Source organism: Zea mays, chromosome 2, assembly GCF_902167145.1.
Source record: "Zea mays cultivar B73 chromosome 2, Zm-B73-REFERENCE-NAM-5.0, whole genome shotgun sequence".
NCBI lineage: Eukaryota > Viridiplantae > Streptophyta > Magnoliopsida > Poales > Poaceae > Zea > Zea mays.
Window position 1 is genome coordinate 54,183,599 of NC_050097.1, and position 20,211 is coordinate 54,203,809.

Genomic DNA, 20,211 nt, shown 5'->3' on the forward strand with positions numbered 1-20,211 from the left:
TTCGGTCATGATTAAGTTGACTATGCGGTGGCCCTCGCTATCATTAGTTATTTGGAGCCCTTCGGGGCTCCGGACGGCTGGCGTGCCGATGGTGTGAAAGAACACGTCGGAGGGCAAGGGCTCGCCCCTGGCGGCGGCCTTGGCTAATGCATCGGCTTCCTCGTTCTTGGCCCTATCCACATGCTGTAAGGTGAATCCCTTGAACTGTCTCTCGAGGCTTCGGATAGCCGCGAGGTATTGCATGAGCGCGGGGTCTTTTGCTGCATAGTCTTTCTCGACCTGGCCGGCAACTATCTTGGAGTCTGTCTTGATGATACATGTGGTGACTCCGAGGGCCCTTAGCTTGTGGAGGCCGAGGATAACCGCTTCATACTCTGCTATATTGTTTGTGCATCTGTCGGACTCTAGAGCGAAGTTGAGGCGTGCTGCATATCTGTGTTTGACTCCGGCTGGTGAGGTGACGACTGCAGCGACGCCTGCCCCCGCATGGCACCATGCGCCGTCGCAATGGATGGTCCAGACCTTCTCTGTGGACGGGTCCGGCTGTGTTACTGGCCTAGTCCAGTCGACGACGAAGTCTGCCAGGACTTGCGACTTGATGGCTGTCCTGGGCTCGAAGCTGATGTGGTAGCCGGAGAGTTCGGCTGCCCACTTGGCAATCCTCACCGATGCCTCCGGGTTTCTGAATAGTTCGCCGAGCCCCCTGTCTGAGGTGACTCGGACCTTGAATGCTTCAAAGTAATGGCGCAGTTTGCGCGAGGACATAACAACTGCGTAGGCGATCTTCTCCAGCTCTGTCATGTTGCATTTGGACGGTGTCAGGACCTCGGAGACATAGTAAACAGGGCACTGTCTGACCGCGCCCTCGACTGTCTGCTCCTGCACTAGTGCCGCGCTGACCGCGTGCGGCGAAGCCGCGACATAGAGCAATAGGGGGAGCGAGGAGTCGGGGCTTGTGAGGATGGCCAGCTCCGACAGGTACTGTTTTAGTGAGGCGAAGGCCGCTGCTTGCTCCGGTCCCCAGGCGAAGTCTTTTGCACCGCGGAGTGTTTTGAGGAAGGGGAGACTTCGCTCGGCGGACCTGGAGATGAATCTGTTGAGAGCGGTCAGTCTGCCTGTCAGACGCTGGACGTCCCTGGCGGACTGCGGAGGCGACATGTCGACGATGGCCTGGATCTTGGTTGGGTTGGCCTCGATGCCGCGGTGTGACACCAGGTAGCCCAATATCTTGCCTTGGCGAACACCGAAGACGCACTTTTCCGGGTTTAGGCGGAGCCGTGCATCTCGCATGTTCGCGAATGTCTCGGCCAGGTCGGCGAGATGGTCCTCCTTATTCTTGCTGGCGACGACGATGTCGTCCACATATGTAAATATATTTCTGCCGACCTGGCCCTCGAGTACTGTTTTGGTGAGTCTGGAGAAGGTGGACCCGACATTCTTGAGACCCTCCGGCATTCTGATGAAGCAATAAGTACCGAAGGGTGTTATAAAGCTGGTGCTAGCCTTGTCTTCCTCCTTCATGTATATCTGGTGATAGCCGGAGAAGCAGTCGAGGAGAGACATGACCTCGCAGCCGGCCGCGCTATCGACGATTTTGTCGATCCGTGGCAACGGGAAATTGTCCTTTGGGCAGGCCTTATTGAGACTGGTGAAGTCTATGCACATTCGCCATTTCCCGCTTTTTTTCTGCACCATTACAACATTGGAGAGCCACGTGGGGTAAGCCACTGGCTCAATGAATTTAGCCTCTAGGAGGCGGTGCACCTCCGCCTTGGCGGCCTCTGTCTTTTCGTCGGACATTTTGCGAAGCCTCTGCTTTTTTGGTCGCACCGAAGGGTCAATTCCCAAGCTGTGCTCAATTATGGATCGGCTGACTCCGACCAGGTCGAGGGCAGACCAGGCGAAGACATCTTTATTCTTGGCCAGGCAGCAGAGAAGTTTCTCTTCTTCGAGTGAGGTGAGGTCTTCGCTGATAGTGACTGTCTGCTTGGGCGTGGCCTGATCGAGGGGGACAGTCTTGGTCCCGTCTTGGCTCTGCAACTGTGCCTTGTCGTGCTGCTTATCGGTTGGGCTGGCGGGTGCGGGGACCTCGCGCTGGGTCGTGAGACAGTGTACGTTCCTCTGACCAGGCACGAAGTCCCGCTCTATGTTGCGCGCCGTCTGCTGGTTGCCGTAGATTGTAATGGCGCCTAGCGGACCTGGTATCTTCATACATAGGTACAGCCCGTGGATGGCAGCTTCGAACTTATTGATGGAGCCCCGACCCATGATGGCGTTGTATGGATATACCATGTCGACAATGTCGAAGGTTACTTGCTCACTTCGGGCATTGGGTGCTACACCGAAGGAGAGGGGCAACTCTATTTTGCCAACGGGAAAGGTGCCCTTGCCGCCGAAGCCATACAACGGGTTGTCCGAAGGCTTGAGCAGGCTGTGGCTTATACCCATGCGGTCGAAGGCGTGGAGGAAGATGATGTCAGCCTGACTGCCGTTGTCGACTAGGACTTTGTGTAAGTCCCAGCCTGCCACGCTGCAATTGATGACCATAGCGTCGATGTGGGGGGCGCTGCGCAGGTCGACGTCTCGTGCGTCGAAGGTTAGCGGTATGTGGGACCACTTTGTTTGCACGACTGGGCCAGTGACGGCGACATGGTTGATGCTGCGGTAGTGGTCCCGCTTCTGCCGCTTGGTGTCGAAGTCAGTGCTGGACCCCCTGTTATCATGTGAATGACTCCGCGATATGGTTGATCAGCGAAGTCTTCCTGCTTTGGGGCATGGGGGATGTTTTGATGTGGCTGGTGTGGTGGTGGTTGTGGAGGAGGTACGATTTGTACTTCCTGATGGTGTTGGTAAGCGTGGTGCGGTGGATGCGGGGCGGGGGCGTGGATATATGGTGGAGGAGGTGGCTGGTAATTATGCGCGACAATTCTGGGATTGTCGGCTGGCTGCGCCCGCGCCATTCTGTCTCTGGTTGCCTTCGTTTCGGGGCAGTCTTTAGTTTGGTGGGCGCAGTCTTCGCCGTGGAAAAGGCAGTAGAACCGGCGCGGCGGCTGTGCGCGCCCTCGGCCCCTGCCACGAGTTCCATTTCCGCGGCCCTGGGGGGGGATGTTCCTGGCGACGAGGGGGGTCAGCAGCAGGCTGTTGGTTGGCGATGTTGTGCACTTGCTGCTGACTGCGGCCATCTCGACCGGAGTCTGGCTGCGGAGTCCTCGTCCACGTGCGGCTGGACTGCGGGGCATCTTTGGGTTTCCGTTGTGACTCGACCTTGCGCTGGTGGAGCTCTTCGGATTTGGCATATTTTTCGAAGAGCTGATATAGCTCCTGCAAGCTCTTGGGTGGATCTCTGATACAGTGGCTGTAGGGGACGCCGGCCCGAAGGCCACTGATGGCGTAGTGGATAGCGATCTGATCATCGACAGAGGGCAGCTGTGACTTGAGTGTTAAGAATTTGCGGTAATACTCCCGCAGAGTCTCCTTTTCCAGCTGTTTGCAAAGCGAGAGCTCGGCCAAAGCGTCGGTGTCTGGACGGTACCCCTGGAAGTTGAGAAGGAACTTGTCCCTGAGACTTCTCCACGAATCAATGGACAGCGGAGGCAATCTGGTGAACCAGGTGAGTGCTGGGCCCTCTAGGGCGATGATGAAAGACTTCGCCATTGTGGCGTCGTCCCCTCCGGCGGATGCAACGGCGACTTGATAACTCATTATGTATTGCGCCGGGTCGGTGCTGCCGTTGTACTTGGGATATGCCCCTGCTCGGAAGTTAGCTGGCCAAGGCGTCACTTGCAGGTGTGGCGCCAGGGGACTTCGCTCGTCGAGGTAGTTGACCCCTTGGAATGGCGCGCCGTGCTGGAAGGCGTAGTCATGCTGGGGGAAACGCGGGTTCTCCGGCTGCGCCCGGTGTTGCAGGGGTGGGCCATGCTGCAGGTCGAGGTGGCCTTCGCGCGTGTCTTCCGGTTGTGCGCGCTGCTGGAGGGGTGGCTCTTGCTGTAGACCGAGGTGGCCTTCGCGCTGCATCAGCGCGATCTCACGCTCGAGGTCTTGGGCCTTCTGCTCCTCGTCGCGTATCATTTGCCGCACCTTGGCTAGTGCGGACACACGCTGGCGCTTGGCCTCCAGTATCTCTTTCTGCCTCTGGAGATTGCGGTTCTTGAGGCGCAGGGCGCGCAGCTGTAACTGTTCTTCTGTTGAGACGCCGAGGACCTCGCCATCCTCGGTGAGATCCGCGCCCTCCAGTGGGGCGAAGCCTGGGGGCGGCTGCGATTGTCCTTCGGGCCCGCAGGTGCGGAAGGTGTCGTCTTCGCAGGTGCGGGGAATATTGTCTTCGGTGGGCTCTTGGTGGGTGGATTGGGTGAGGGCGAGGGCCTTGCCCTTCCTTGCGGCAAGCAGTGCTGCCTTCGCAGCCTCGTCAGCCTTCGGGTTAGCTCTCTTGGGTGCCATCGCGGGTGGTTTGGTCGTAGCACGAACGGTGGGCGCCAAATGTTGGAACTTGATCTCAGCAGCAAAGAGGCCAACAAGAGTGAACAGTGGTGACAACAGGGTTACGTGCTCGGGGGCAATAGCTCTGTTAATCTAGCCTCTCACGGGCACGGTGCGGGGGTATTTATAGGTATCTGAGTGCCCAGCGCCTTGTGTTAAGGACGCATGTGCCCTCAGACACCTAGTTTATCCCCAGAATATTCCCATAAAGCAGGGTTACAAGCTGTAATTACAAGCATGCCTTTACAAATTAGGCCCGTAACACAAAGGCGGCCACGCAGGGCCCGTTACAATGGGCCAGATCACACGTGGGCCTCAGAGCTGAACGAGGCCGCGCCGCGGGAAGGCGTCGTCGCAGGCCTTCGTCTGGTGCCGAATGGAGCGAAGGGTGTCCCTGCCCGTTTTGTCTCTGTCAGACCAGCGACTGCGGCGAAGGCCTCGAGCGAAGGGTGGCGTCTTTGCCTTCGCCCCAACAGTCTGAAAGCCCTGGAAACTTGTCACCAACATATCCTTGAGCTTCTGCCATGAAGTAATAGTTCCTGGCCGAAGAGAAGAATACCATGTTTAGGCCACATTCTTAACTGCCATGACGAAGGACTTGGCCATGACAGCTGCATTGCCTCCGTATGAAGATATAGTTGCTTCATAACTCATCAAAAACTGCTTCGGATCTGAATGTCCATCATACATGGGGAGCTGAGGTGGCTTGTATGATGGAGGCCATGGGATAGCCTGCAGTTCTGCTGCCAAGGGAGAAGCATCGTCAAAGGTAAATGTATCATGATTAAAATCATCATACCATCCATCCTCGTTGAAGAAGCCTTCTTGGTGAAGCTCCCTATGTTGGGGCCTTCGCTCTTGTTCATCTTGGGCAAGATGGCGTACTTCTTCAGTGGCTTCGTCAATCTGCCTTTGAAGATCGGCGAGTCGGGCCATCTTCTCCTTCTTCCTTTGTACTTGTTGATGAAGCATCTCCATGTTTCTGATTTCTTGGTCCAACTCCTCCTCCTGGAGTGTTGGACTAGTGGCCTTCCTCTTCTGGCTTTGGGCCTCTCGAAGAGAAATGGTCTCCTGGTTTGGGTCCAGTGGCTGCAGAGCGGCAACCCCTGTCGCTGAAGCTTTCTTCGGTGGCATGACGAAGGTCAGTGCTTGCCGAAGGTGGTCGAAAAGGACTCACCGGAGGTGGGCGCCAATGTTAGAGATGTGGCGGAACCGCCTGAGTTATTCCAGCTTAAGTGCCCAAGTCGCACCCTTAAGGGCAGCAACACACTTAAACAGGAATAACCTGTCAGTCCCTCGGATCTAGTCCGATAAAGCCACTTATCCAGGATCGAATACCACTAGCTCACTCGAAGGTGAGGCATAGAGAAATACAATAAAACATAATACCACAAATTTAATAAGTATCATTAGTGATTACATTATCAGAGTCTTAGAAATATTAACCATAAATTTTAATGCAGCGAAAATAACTAACGGAGAAAACCAAGTAACATGGCGAAGCCTGGCCACGCTACTCCTCCTGGTCCTCTCCTGCGGAAGCAATAACCCTCTCGACCATCTATCCCGGTGGCAGGGATGAAGGCCAAGTCACACCAGCAACCAATCATCCTAAGGAGTACCTGCAAAAATTATGCCACAAGCAAAGCTGAGTATACTAATACTCAGCTAGACTTACCCGGTGTGAGGAGTCTACTCCTCTACCTCTAGACATGCAGCTGTTTGGCTGAGGGGTTTGGTTTACCAAAAGCACTAGCTGAGTCTAAAATCAAGTTTTAGCTTTTCAAGTTTTAGTATGATCCTTTTAAACTAGATGTGTACCTAGCTAGTCATACATGGTATCAAACATTTAGCAATCAACAACTTTTGCCAAGTCATCATATTTCCACTTGTTACTCAATGTAGCAGCATGGATCAAGCAGTCTCATTAGCTGCGAGAAGCAGACGATTCGAATCGAGTTTTTATCCTTGCAAGGTAAACCTAAACACACGACATGTAGGGGCACTCCGTCCCCACACACATCAACCGTCCCCATCGATTCCCTGGCAACAGATCAGGGCTCACCGCCTTAGCGTACAATGCCTCACTGACCCTGACTGCCGTCGTGCAGTGACCGCACTTGTACCCACCATAACCAGAATGGGAGACCACGTCTCAGGTCGCGTGAGGGGATATGTCTGCGGGCAGGTTCACTCAGGTACTAGGCTTACCGATTTACCATATTTCTCGGCATGTGTTTAGTACGTTCAAACGCTTGACACACGGTACCACACCTTAATCCTTATTCCAATTTCCGTCTCGTAGACAACGCATCCCCATGGACCGTTGTCCACAGACCACCATCATTATGATATAAAAATGGATACAACCAAATCCTGACCTCGCGCGAGTGCTAGAAAAATCACTCGACTTCTACCAAGATCCCTAATTAGTAAAGCAGCTACTCGACCTAGCATACTAGTATCCATCTCAAAAGGAATCCTGAGTTCATGCAACTAGGGTTTCAGTCAACTCCTACACTTAAGTGCACAATACAAGCCTACAAACATTAAGTGCAGTAAAATAGCATATATAACGGTTATGCATAAAACTGGGGCTTGCCTTTAATTTAACACTTAGGTAGTGTTTGCTGGGGGAGGTACTCGCTTGGCGAGCATCTACTGGTCATGTCCATCATTCTTCAGGTCGTCCACCAACTGCATCTTGTGGTTGGCACCACATCAGTTGCTCGATCATCATCTCTCGGTCCTATATGAGATGCAAGATGCATATGTATGAATATAATGGAATAGCACAAGATACTTTAAGTACACGCTAGCGAATTAAACACTAAGTAGCGAGACATCACAAACAACCACACACACTAGCGTTAGCTAACTACATATCATCGAGCGCACAACATTAACGCCACTAAAAAGACGACAAACATTTTGGATATTTACGCAACACAATACTACATCACAATTAACTAGAGAAAGAAACATATAAAAATATGACACATATGTTATCTCAAGCTTAGCCATGGAAATTCTATATGAATTTAGTGCTAACCAACCATTTTTAGTTAAAAGGGTGAACTAACAATTAATTGAGCATATGCAGATTTTCAGGACAGCAGCACAACAGCTACTTGTTTTAATCATAACTTTTCAAATATTAATCCTAAAATAACAAACTAGGACTTTCTGGAAAGCTTAAAAAGTGAACTACAACTTTGGTATTTTCAACTAAACCTTATTCAACACTTAGCAAGGTCAAAAAGTGCAATCACAGCAGCTCTGTCGAGATTTGGACAGATTCAGACCTGTGACTTTAAAAATTCATAACTGAAGATTCAGACATCCAAACAATTCGATCCTAGACTTTCTGGAAAGGTAATTAAATTGTCTACATATCACTTATAAACCTTCCAAGGTGATTCAATATACAATTTAGGATAAAAGACATTAGAAGGCTTTGCTGTCCAGAATCGGACAGATTCAGTCTTCAGACTTTAAACATCCATAACTTAATCTTCAGATCACCAAAAAGCGTGATCCAAGACTTTTTGGAAAGCTTGGCAAAAGTACTACATAACTTTTATAATCACCATGAAGTGATTCAATGTTTAACTAAATCAAACAATACAATTTCCGAAATCTGTTCTGACGGTGGACAGAACACAGCAAGCAGTTTATAAAATTCATAACTCTTAAACTATCAGGCCTGTGGTTATGAAATTTTAACACAAGCAAGATCAGAAAAGCATCTACAACTTTCTTATAATGACCATGAACAGATTGCAACATTAAATTGAGCAAACAATGCAGTTTATGAAATCTGTACAGAATTTGGACAGATTCAGTTACTGAATTTGTAAAATTCATAACTCCTAAACTGTCTGATCTATGGCTGTCAAAATTTAACAACAACAAGATAATAAAGTTATCTACCACTTTTTTATAGCACATATCTACAGAAAACACCATTTAGTTCGTCAAACATACAGTACGGGGAAATCGCTGCGTGCAGTCCAAAACAACAATTAATAAATTGCAGCTCCTATACAATTCAAGAATTGTCGCGTTCTAAATACTTGAAGTATTCTAACACTTTGACAATTGTTAGAGTTAAAATAACCAAGTGAGAACTAGCAAGTAGACTTACTAATTTTTATACAAGTTATTTCGTGCTCTAGAACTACCATACACAATTAATCAACGCATTCACCACAATCATCAAGTCCGACATATATGTATATCGAAGCGCTCTTCACCCACTAGTTCGCCTTTTAACTTAGACACCACATGAGCACTACTAAATTTTTACCCGCGACCATAACCACACGCATTTAGACTACAACAAGCAATTCATCGTGACCTCGAACTTAACCCAAATCCATCTAACAAGTCTGCTAACTCATTATTATAGCACTCCGAGACACAATATGTATATCGCAATCGCTTAACGCAATTGACTCCTACTTAACATTAGTTGGCTAATCACAACATAAGACTTAGCAACCCATTTAGACATTGCAACTCAAACATGGGTGGGAGCAGGTTAATTAATGTTTCTTAACCTTTTCTCAACTTAAACTGGACAACACACAAGTCACTTAAAACACCATATTTTAGGGGGTCTAACATAGAGGCATTAACACCTGGCATAAAACTCCGTAAGACTTACATTGGCTACTGAGGGACCTAAAACACTTATCTGTATGTCTTAGCGGATTGTTCTTCAATTTTAACAAGGACCGACTTGTGAACGCTACTTGCCTCCAATAATTATTGGGTTGCGATAACACTCGTATAAGACCTCTAATCGATCAACAAGACATTTATTTATCCAAAGGAAATGGAATGCAATTATTTGACAAGGCAAGACATCGACCCGCCATACAACAGAAAGCATGACGACACCGACAGATGCTATCAACTAATCGTTTTAAAAATATTAAACTCACTTCTCGCTTTACCACTACACCACCCTTTAGTCACATGACCATCGGGAGCATCCTTCACACGATTATACAATAGCAACCTAAACGTCGTGTTACACAATACATACATCTTTCCTCGCCGCGAGTATAACCATATTACGGCATATACTCGCGCACCTCAACTAAATATCTCATGCCACCACTACTATATCACACCACGGCACACACACACCTACGTGCACTAATTAAATCCTCGCATCACATATATTTTCCAAACTTACTCATCACATAAAACAAGCACGACACACGTGTTTACCAAAACGTGAATGCGACCTTGCCACGGCATATAATCCAAACATTTTATACCCACATCTAATCAAACACTACTATACACCACATCGACCAAAACGTAATTAGACAAACTACAAATCGCACACATCAACAACCTCTTGTTCTCTATTCGCAAATGCGATCCTACCAACGTGTATAGCCGAAACATATTACACACATCCACATATATACATGCACTGCCCGACATCAATCAAAGCATACGTATTATAAACTATAAATCAATCAACCTGAACGAGTCGTGACTAGGCGCATGGGCTGCCCACATGGCTCGACATTTCGTCGAACGAGCAAGGTGCGAAGCGCGGCGTCGACCACTAGCTGCAATTAGACACACGCAACAGTTCAACATTTTTCCGAGGACAAAAATATGATAATAGCAAGGGCAGCGGGGTGTTTCTCACCATGGTTTTCGACGGCGTCGCGGATGGGGCTGCGCAGCGAGCACGAGAGCGACGACACGCGACGAGGGGAGCGGAGAATGAATTAGAGGGCTGTTGTGCCGATTTTTCTTGTCGGCATCCAAAAAAAGGGGGGGGGGCTCAACAAGCAGCACCAATGGGAGAGGAGGAAGAAGGGCCGTGCATAGATCGGACATTCTGTCGAGCAGGTAGTGCACGAGGTGGAGCAGCGGCAGGGGAAGAAAACTTGCTGCGCACAAAGGTGGCCGAGCAGGGGGTCACTTGCAGGGGAATGGTTGCTAGGGAGGAAGAGCTACTGCTCCCCTGCGGCAAGGGACAGTGAAAGAAAGCCAGCGTCGAGCTCCTGGACATGGGGCTGCTGGAGCATCGGCTTCATTCCCTGAGCAGGGCGTCGGCCAATGGGGCTGCTGGGGAATGGGGGCTGCTGGCTGCTGTTGGCTGGAGAGGAGGAGTGCAGGGGCGAATGACCAAGGGGGGGAGATAGCAAGGGTGCCGCGCCATGGCTGCTGGCCGGAGCTGGAGCTCGGCCGTGCATGCGACTGGGCGCCATGGAGGGAGCGTACGTAGGGGCCATCGGGTCCTGGGCGTAGCAGGGCGCGCCATGGAGACAGGGAAACATGGAGCCGAGGGAAGGAGCGCCAAGCACAGGGGGTAGAGGGAGGCGCTCGACATCTGCTGGACAGCCGACACCGGAGGGAAGCTGGGCGGCCATGGGAGGGGAGGAAGCTCCCTGCGCGCAGCCGTGAGGAAGAAAGGAGCAGGAAAAAAAGGAAGTGGCGGCTAGGGGGGGGGGGGGTAGATGCAATTTTTCCAATTTGCAAGGGGAGAGGGCTCCTATATATAGAAGAAAACCTAGGGTTAGGGTTTCTTAGTGGGCCTATTGGGCTGGGTTGGGCTGGCCCAACACGAAATCGGGCTGCGCTAAATATTTCTCGGAATAAAAATGCTCGCAGCGGAAGTCGTCTGTGTAAAACCAGAGCGAGCTGGTGCTCGATCGGACAGAATGACGGATTATCCGTACTAAGAATTTGATTTGTTTAGCGTCGCTCGTAAAAATAATTTCTCGCACCCAATTAGGAATAAAATGAATTGAGACCGATTGGTTTCGGATGCGTAGTCGGAGAAGGCGAATCGTGATATTTTAAAATTGCTGCCGGATTGGGTTTTGAATTCGGTTTAGACACAAAGATACTAGGCTGAGTCGAGTAAGAATTAATTAGAGGGTGACATACTGAGTATTCTGTTTGAGAGTACAGACTTGGATAAAATAGTCGGACATCGGTCGAAGTCCGAGGAATTAGACTCGAGCTCAGATCAAATAATAGTTGTCGAGAGTTTGATTAAATGCTTCAGACGAGATTTATAACTCGAGATGGATTATCGAGTTCGTATTCGTGCCGAGAATTAAAAGTTCTAACATGCTCCAAAATTGGCCTTCTATGAGACTGATTAACTCCGAATTTGGTGAAATGTGTACGAATAGTCTGGATAATCAGAGACATTAGTGAGCGAGAAATAGAAATTTTCACTGAGCATCTGAGATTGGGACAAATCTCCCGACATAACGTGAAATTGACACCTGGGGTGTCACAGCCTTCCCCCCTTAAAAAGAATCTCGTCCCGAGATTCGAATGAGGATCTTTAAGGGTGGAGAAGCATGTAACTCCCAGGCTGGAGATAGATGCAAATTCATGAGATAGGATGTGACAAGATACTGAAGATAGATTTGGGTAGAATATCGTGGCATGTTGAGACAAAATGCAGCGATCACTCTGAGAGAGTGTCCACAAAAGATAGTACATCAGTATAGTCTCGTAATGGATCACGACTATTAACCGCGATACCAGCGCGTGCAGAGCAGCTCAACCATGTGTGTACCATAGTAGGCTCTTGGTTTTGTCGCGGCACCATCAGTCGTTTAGTCGCAACACCATTACTAAACACAACATTAAGAAATCCACATAGCACAGATAGATGGAGCCCGTGAGAGTATGGCTCAGAAAATAAGAATGTGATCGAAGTTGAAGTAGAGACTGCTGACAAAAGAGCATCACATGAAAATTTTCTTTAACTCAGAGAACTATTTTATGATCATCACGGGGACTATCAGTCAACGATTGATACGATATTTAATATGAGGAGGAACCAACCATGAGATCGAGATTGATAAGCTTTTAGAGACATAAGAGATCCCAAGATAACAACAACATCCATTAATCCACATGGATATGCCGTTTAGAGATAAGTTGATAAAATGACGTCATGATCCTTAGAGAAAGAGTATGAGAATGATCAGAAATGAGAGATTTAGGCAAGATCAACATCTGATACTTGAGAACGGGTTATAGCAGATAACCAGATAACGGGGCAGATTCAATGGGGGATCCCGAGATTCGGATGATAAGCCACAACATGATTCACAGAGGAAAAGATTACCAGATCTAGGTGAAAAGAGAGGTCATCAACCTAGATGGCTTCTGGGTTGAGCAGAGGAGAACTTAATGAGGATTTTGGACAAGGTTCCCAAAAAAAGAATTTGAGGCTAGATATGGTTTGCGTGAACAGACAGTAAACCATTTTTTTGGCATACACAAGGGCACAAGGAAGCTTTAGTCGATTTAGGGGTCGAGCTATGAGTGTCTATAAGTTGTGCAGGTTTAATTTCAAGGGTAAAACACTCAAGGGCTAGAAAATACCAACACAAGCAGGAATTTTCTTTTAAAGAGGTTTCACTTGCTAACTCAAGGTTGTTTGGACGGGGGGTCTTTTTCATGAGCAGAACAAACAACACTTTTTTTGCAACAAGGGTTGAACAATTAAAACATTTTCTAGATAACCAGACAAGAGAAGCATATAACACAACCTAGTCAAGACTATCACAACACACAGGATAACGCATTTTTTTTGCAGTTCATAGCAATACATCACATTATTCATAATTTCTTATTATTGGAATAAAGGTGAGAGAAGCATGTTGATGCACAAGACACAATTATAATGCGACAATCATGATGCATGCTCATTCTAGTCGTCTTCTCAGACCTAACTAATTTTTTGGGTGCTTCTACAACATCCTTATTAATAGTAGTAGTAGCCTTTATGGCCTAAATAACTAGCCACCTAGCTACCCATCTATTCCTAAGGCTTCACGTCCTAGGTCTATCCTTATCGTCCTCACGATCTATCCAACTTTGGTTTCTAAGCAAGTTTTACTTTAGAAAAGGTTGGTAATCATGACTTATTGACTTCTCTGTAATGGTATTGCTCCGATACCAGCTGTGGCGGAACCGCCCGAGTTATTCCAGCTTAAGTGCCCAAGTCGCACCCTTAAGGGCAGCAACACACTTAAACAGGAATAACCCGTCAGTCCCTCGGATCTAGTCCGATAAAGCCACTTATCCAGGATCGAATACCACTAGCTCACTCGAAGGTGAGGCACAGAGAAATACAATAAAACATAATACCACAAATTTAATATGTATCATTAGTGATTACATTATCGGAGTCTTAGAAATATTAACCATAAATTTTAATGCAGCGAAAATAACTAACGGAGAAAACCAAGTAACATGGCGAAGCCTGGCCACGCTACTCCTCCTGGTCCTCTCCTGCGGAAGCAATAACCCTCTCGACCATCTATCCCGGTGGCAGGGATGAAGGCCAAGTCACACCAGCAACCAATCATCCTAAGGAGTACCTGCAAAAATTATGCCACAAGCAAAGCTGAGTATACTAATACTCAGCTAGACTTACCCGGTGTGAGGAGTCTACTCCTCTACCTCTAGACATGCAGCTGTTTGGCTGAGGGGTTTGGTTTACCAAAAGCACTAGCTGAGTCTAAAATCAAGTTTTAGCTTTTCAAGTTTTAGTATGATCCTTTTAAACTAGATGTGTACCTAGCTAGTCATACATGGTATCAAACATTTAGCAATCAACAACTTTTGCCAAGTCATCATATTTCCACTTGTTACTCAATGTAGCAGCATGGATCAAGCAGTCTCATTAGCTGCGAGAAGCAGACGATTCGAATCGAGTTTTTATCCTTGCAAGGTAAACCTAAACACACGACATGTAGGGGCACTCCGTCCCCACACACATCAACCGTCCCCATCGATTCCCTGGCAACAGATCAGGGCTCACCGCCTTAGCGTACAATGCCTCACTGACCCTGACTGCCGTCGTGCAGTGACCGCACTTGTACCCACCATAACCAGAATGGGAGACCACGTCTCAGGTCGCGTGAGGGGATATGTCTGCGGGCAGGTTCACTCAGGTACTAGGCTTACCGATTTACCATATTTCTCGGCATGTGTTTAGTACGTTCAAACGCTTGACACACGGTACCACACCTTAATCCTTATTCCAATTTCCGTCTCGTAGACAACGCATCCCCATGGACCGTTGTCCACAGACCACCATCATTATGATATAAAAATGGATACAACCAAATCCTGACCTCGCGCGAGTGCTAGAAAAATCACTCGACTTCTACCAAGATCCCTAATTAGTAAAGCAGCTACTCGACCTAGCATACTAGTATCCATCTCAAAAGGAATCCTGAGTTCATGCAACTAGGGTTTCAGTCAACTCCTACACTTAAGTGCACAATACAAGCCTACAAACATTAAGTGCAGTAAAATAGCATATATAACGGTTATGCATAAAACTGGGGCTTGCCTTTAATTTAACACTTAGGTAGTGTTTGCTGGGGGAGGTACTCGCTTGGCGAGCATCTACTGGTCATGTCCATCATTCTTCAGGTCGTCCACCAACTGCATCTTGTGGTTGGCACCACATCAGTTGCTCGATCATCATCTCTCGGTCCTATATGAGATGCAAGATGCATATGTATGAATATAATGGAATAGCACAAGATACTTTAAGTACACGCTAGCGAATTAAACACTAAGTAGCGAGACATCACAAACAACCACACACACTAGCGTTAGCTAACTACATATCATCGAGCGCACAACATTAACGCCACTAAAAAGACGACAAACATTTTGGATATTTACGCAACACAATACTACATCACAATTAACTAGAGAAAGAAACATATAAAAATATGACACATATGTTATCTCAAGCTTAGCCATGGAAATTCTATATGAATTTAGTGCTAACCAACCATTTTTAGTTAAAAGGGTGAACTAACAATTAATTGAGCATATGCAGATTTTCAGGACAGCAGCACAACAGCTACTTGTTTTAATCATAACTTTTCAAATATTAATCCTAAAATAACAAACTAGGACTTTCTGGAAAGCTTAAAAAGTGAACTACAACTTTGGTATTTTCAACTAAACCTTATTCAACACTTAGCAAGGTCAAAAAGTGCAATCACAGCAGCTCTGTCGAGATTTGGACAGATTCAGACCTGTGACTTTAAAAATTCATAACTGAAGATTCAGACATCCAAACAATTCGATCCTAGACTTTCTGGAAAGGTAATTAAATTGTCTACATATCACTTATAAACCTTCCAAGGTGATTCAATATACAATTTAGGATAAAAGACATTAGAAGGCTTTGCTGTCCAGAATCGGACAGATTCAGTCTTCAGACTTTAAACATCCATAACTTAATCTTCAGATCACCAAAAAGCGTGATCCAAGACTTTTTGGAAAGCTTGGCAAAAGTACTACATAACTTTTATAATCACCATGAAGTGATTCAATGTTTAACTAAACCAAACAATACAATTTCCGAAATCTGTTCTGACGGTGGACAGAACACAGCAAGCAGTTTATAAAATTCATAACTCTTAAACTATCAGGCCTGTGGTTATGAAATTTTAACACAAGCAAGATCAGAAAAGCATCTACAACTTTCTTATAATGACCATGAACAGATTGCAACATTAAATTGAGCAAACAATGCAGTTTATGAAATCTGTACAGAATTTGGACAGATTCAGTTACTGAATTTGTAAAATTCATAACTCCTAAACTGTCTGATCTATGGCTGTCAAAATTTAACAACAACAAGATAATAAAGTTATCTACCACTTTTTTATAGCACATATCTACAGAAAACACCATTTAGTTCGTCAAACATACAGTACGGGGAAATCGCTGCGTGCAGTCCAAAACAACAATTAATAAATTGCAGCTCCTATACAATTCAAGAATTGTCGCGTTCTAAATACTTGAAGTATTCTAACACTTTGACAATTGTTAGAGTTAAAATAACCAAGTGAGAACTAGCAAGTAGACTTACTAATTTTTATACAAGTTATTTCGTGCTCTAGAACTACCATACACAATTAATCAACGCATTCACCACAATCATCAAGTCCGACATATATGTATATCGAAGCGCTCTTCACCCACTAGTTCGCCTTTTAACTTAGACACCACATGAGCACTACTAAATTTTTACCCGCGACCATAACCACACGCATTTAGACTACAACAAGCAATTCATCGTGACCTCGAACTTAACCCAAATCCATCTAACAAGTCTGCTAACTCATTATTATAGCACTCCGAGACACAATATGTATATCGCAATCGCTTAACGCAATTGACTCCTACTTAACATTAGTTGGCTAATCACAACATAAGACTTAGCAACCCATTTAGACATTGCAACTCAAACATGGGTGGGAGCAGGTTAATTAATGTTTCTTAACCTTTTCTCAACTTAAACTGGACAACACACAAGTCACTTAAAACACCATATTTTAGGGGGTCTAACATAGAGGCATTAACACCTGGCATAAAACTCCGTAAGACTTACATTGGCTACTGAGGGACCTAAAACACTTATCTGTATGTCTTAGCGGATTGTTCTTCAATTTTAACAAGGACCGACTTGTGAACGCTACTTGCCTCCAATAATTATTGGGTTGCGATAACACTCGTATAAGACCTCTAATCGATCAACAAGACATTTATTTATCCAAAGGAAATGGAATGCAATTATTTGACAAGGCAAGACATCGACCCGCCATACAACAGAAAGCATGACGACACCGACAGATGCTATCAACTAATCGTTTTAAAAATATTAAACTCACTTCTCGCTTTACCACTACACCACCCTTTAGTCACATGACCATCGGGAGCATCCTTCACACGATTATACAATAGCAACCTAAACGTCGTGTTACACAATACATACATCTTTCCTCGCCGCGAGTATAACCATATTACGGCATATACTCGCGCACCTCAACTAAATATCTCATGCCACCACTACTATATCACACCACGGCACACACACACCTACGTGCACTAATTAAATCCTCGCATCACATATATTTTCCAAACTTACTCATCACATAAAACAAGCACGACACACGTGTTTACCAAAACGTGAATGCGACCTTGCCACGGCATATAATCCAAACATTTTATACCCACATCTAATCAAACACTACTATACACCACATCGACCAAAACGTAATTAGACAAACTACAAATCGCACACATCAACAACCTCTTGTTCTCTATTCGCAAATGCGATCCTACCAACGTGTATAGCCGAAACATATTACACACATCCACATATATACATGCACTGCCCGACATCAATCAAAGCATACGTATTATAAACTATAAATCAATCAACCTGAACGAGTCGTGACTAGGCGCATGGGCTGCCCACATGGCTCGACATTTCGTCGAACGAGCAAGGTGCGAAGCGCGGCGTCGACCACTAGCTGCAATTAGACACACGCAACAGTTCAACATTTTTCCGAGGACAAAAATATGATAATAGCAAGGGCAGCGGGGTGTTTCTCACCATGGTTTTCGACGGCGTCGCGGATGGGGCTGCGCAGCGAGCACGAGAGCGACGACACGCGACGAGGGGAGCGGAGAATGAATTAGAGGGCTGTTGTGCCGATTTTTCTTGTCGGCATCCAAAAAAAGGGGGGGGCTCAACAAGCAGCACCAATGGGAGAGGAGGAAGAAGGGCCGTGCATAGATCGGACATTCTGTCGAGCAGGTAGTGCACGAGGTGGAGCAGCGGCAGGGGAAGAAAACTTGCTGCGCACAAAGGTGGCCGAGCAGGGGGTCACTTGCAGGGGAATGGTTGCTAGGGAGGAAGAGCTACTGCTCCCCTGCGGCAAGGGACAGTGAAAGAAAGCCAGCGTCGAGCTCCTGGACATGGGGCTGCTGGAGCATCGGCTTCATTCCCTGAGCAGGGCGTCGGCCAATGGGGCTGCTGGGGAATGGGGGCTGCTGGCTGCTGTTGGCTGGAGAGGAGGAGTGCAGGGGCGAATGACCAAGGGGGGGAGATAGCAAGGGTGCCGCGCCATGGCTGCTGGCCGGAGCTGGAGCTCGGCCGTGCATGCGACTGGGCGCCATGGAGGGAGCGTACGTAGGGGCCATCGGGTCCTGGGCGTAGCAGGGCGCGCCATGGAGACAGGGAAACATGGAGCCGAGGGAAGGAGCGCCAAGCACAGGGGGTAGAGGGAGGCGCTCGACATCTGCTGGACAGCCGACACCGGAGGGAAGCTGGGCGGCCATGGGAGGGGAGGAAGCTCCCTGCGCGCAGCCGTGAGGAAGAAAGGAGCAGGAAAAAAGGAAGTGGCGGCTAGGGGGGGGGGTAGATGCAATTTTTCCAATTTGCAAGGGGAGAGGGCTCCTATATATAGAAGAAAACCTAGGGTTAGGGTTTCTTAGTGGGCCTATTGGGCTGGGTTGGGCTGGCCCAACACGAAATCGGGCTGCGCTAAATATTTCTCGGAATAAAAATGCTCGCAGCGGAAGTCGTCTGTGTAAAACCAGAGCGAGCTGGTGCTCGATCGGACAGAATGACGGATTATCCGTACTAAGAATTTGATTTGTTTAGCGTCGCTCGTAAAAATAATTTCTCGCACCCAATTAGGAATAAAATGAATTGAGACCGATTGGTTTCGGATGCGTAGTCGGAGAAGGCGAATCGTGATATTTTAAAATTGCTGCCGGATTGGGTTTTGAATTCGGTTTAGACACAAAGATACTAGGCTGAGTCGAGTAAGAATTAATTAGAGGGTGACATACTGAGTATTCTGTTTGAGAGTACAGACTTGGATAAAATAGTCGGACATCGGTCGAAGTCCGAGGAATTAGACTCGAGCTCAGATCAAATAATAGTTGTCGAGAGTTTGATTAAATGCTTCAGACGAGATTTATAACTCGAGATGGATTATCGAGTTCGTATTCGTGCCGAGAATTAAAAGTTCTAACATGATCCAAAATTGGCCTTCTATGAGACTGATTAACTCCGAATTTGGTGAAATGTGTACGAATAGTCTGGATAATCAGAGACATTAGTGAGCGAGAAATAGAAATTTTCACTGAGCATCTGAGATTGGGACAAATCTCCCGACATAACGTGAAATTGACACCTGGGGTGTCACAGCCTTCCCCCCTTAAAAAGAATCTCGTCCCGAGATTCGAATGAGGATCTTTAAGGGTGGAGAAGCATGTAACTCCCAGGCTGGAGATAGATGCAAATTCATGAGATAGGATGTGACAAGATACTGAAGATAGATTTGGGTAGAATATCGTGGCATGTTGAGACAAAATGCAGCGATCACTCTGAGAGAGTGTCCACAAAAGATAGTACATCAGTATAGTCTCGTAATGGATCACGACTATTAACCGCGATACCAGCGCGTGCAGAGCAGCTCAACCATGTGTGTACCATAGTAGGCTCTTGGTTTTGTCGCGGCACCATCAGTCGTTTAGTCGCAACACCATTACTAAACACAACATTAAGAAATCCACATAGCACAGATAGATGGAGCCCGTGAGAGTATGGCTCAGAAAATAAGAATGTGATCGAAGTTGAAGTAGAGACTGCTGACAAAAGAGCATCACATGAAAATTTTCTTTAACTCAGAGAACTATTTTATGATCATCACGGGGACTATCAGTCAACGATTGATACGATATTTAATATGAGGAGGAACCAACCATGAGATCGAGATTGATAAGCTTTTAGAGACATAAGAGATCCCAAGATAACAACAACATCCATTAATCCACATGGATATGCCGTTTAGAGATAAGTTGATAAAATGACGTCATGATCCTTAGAGA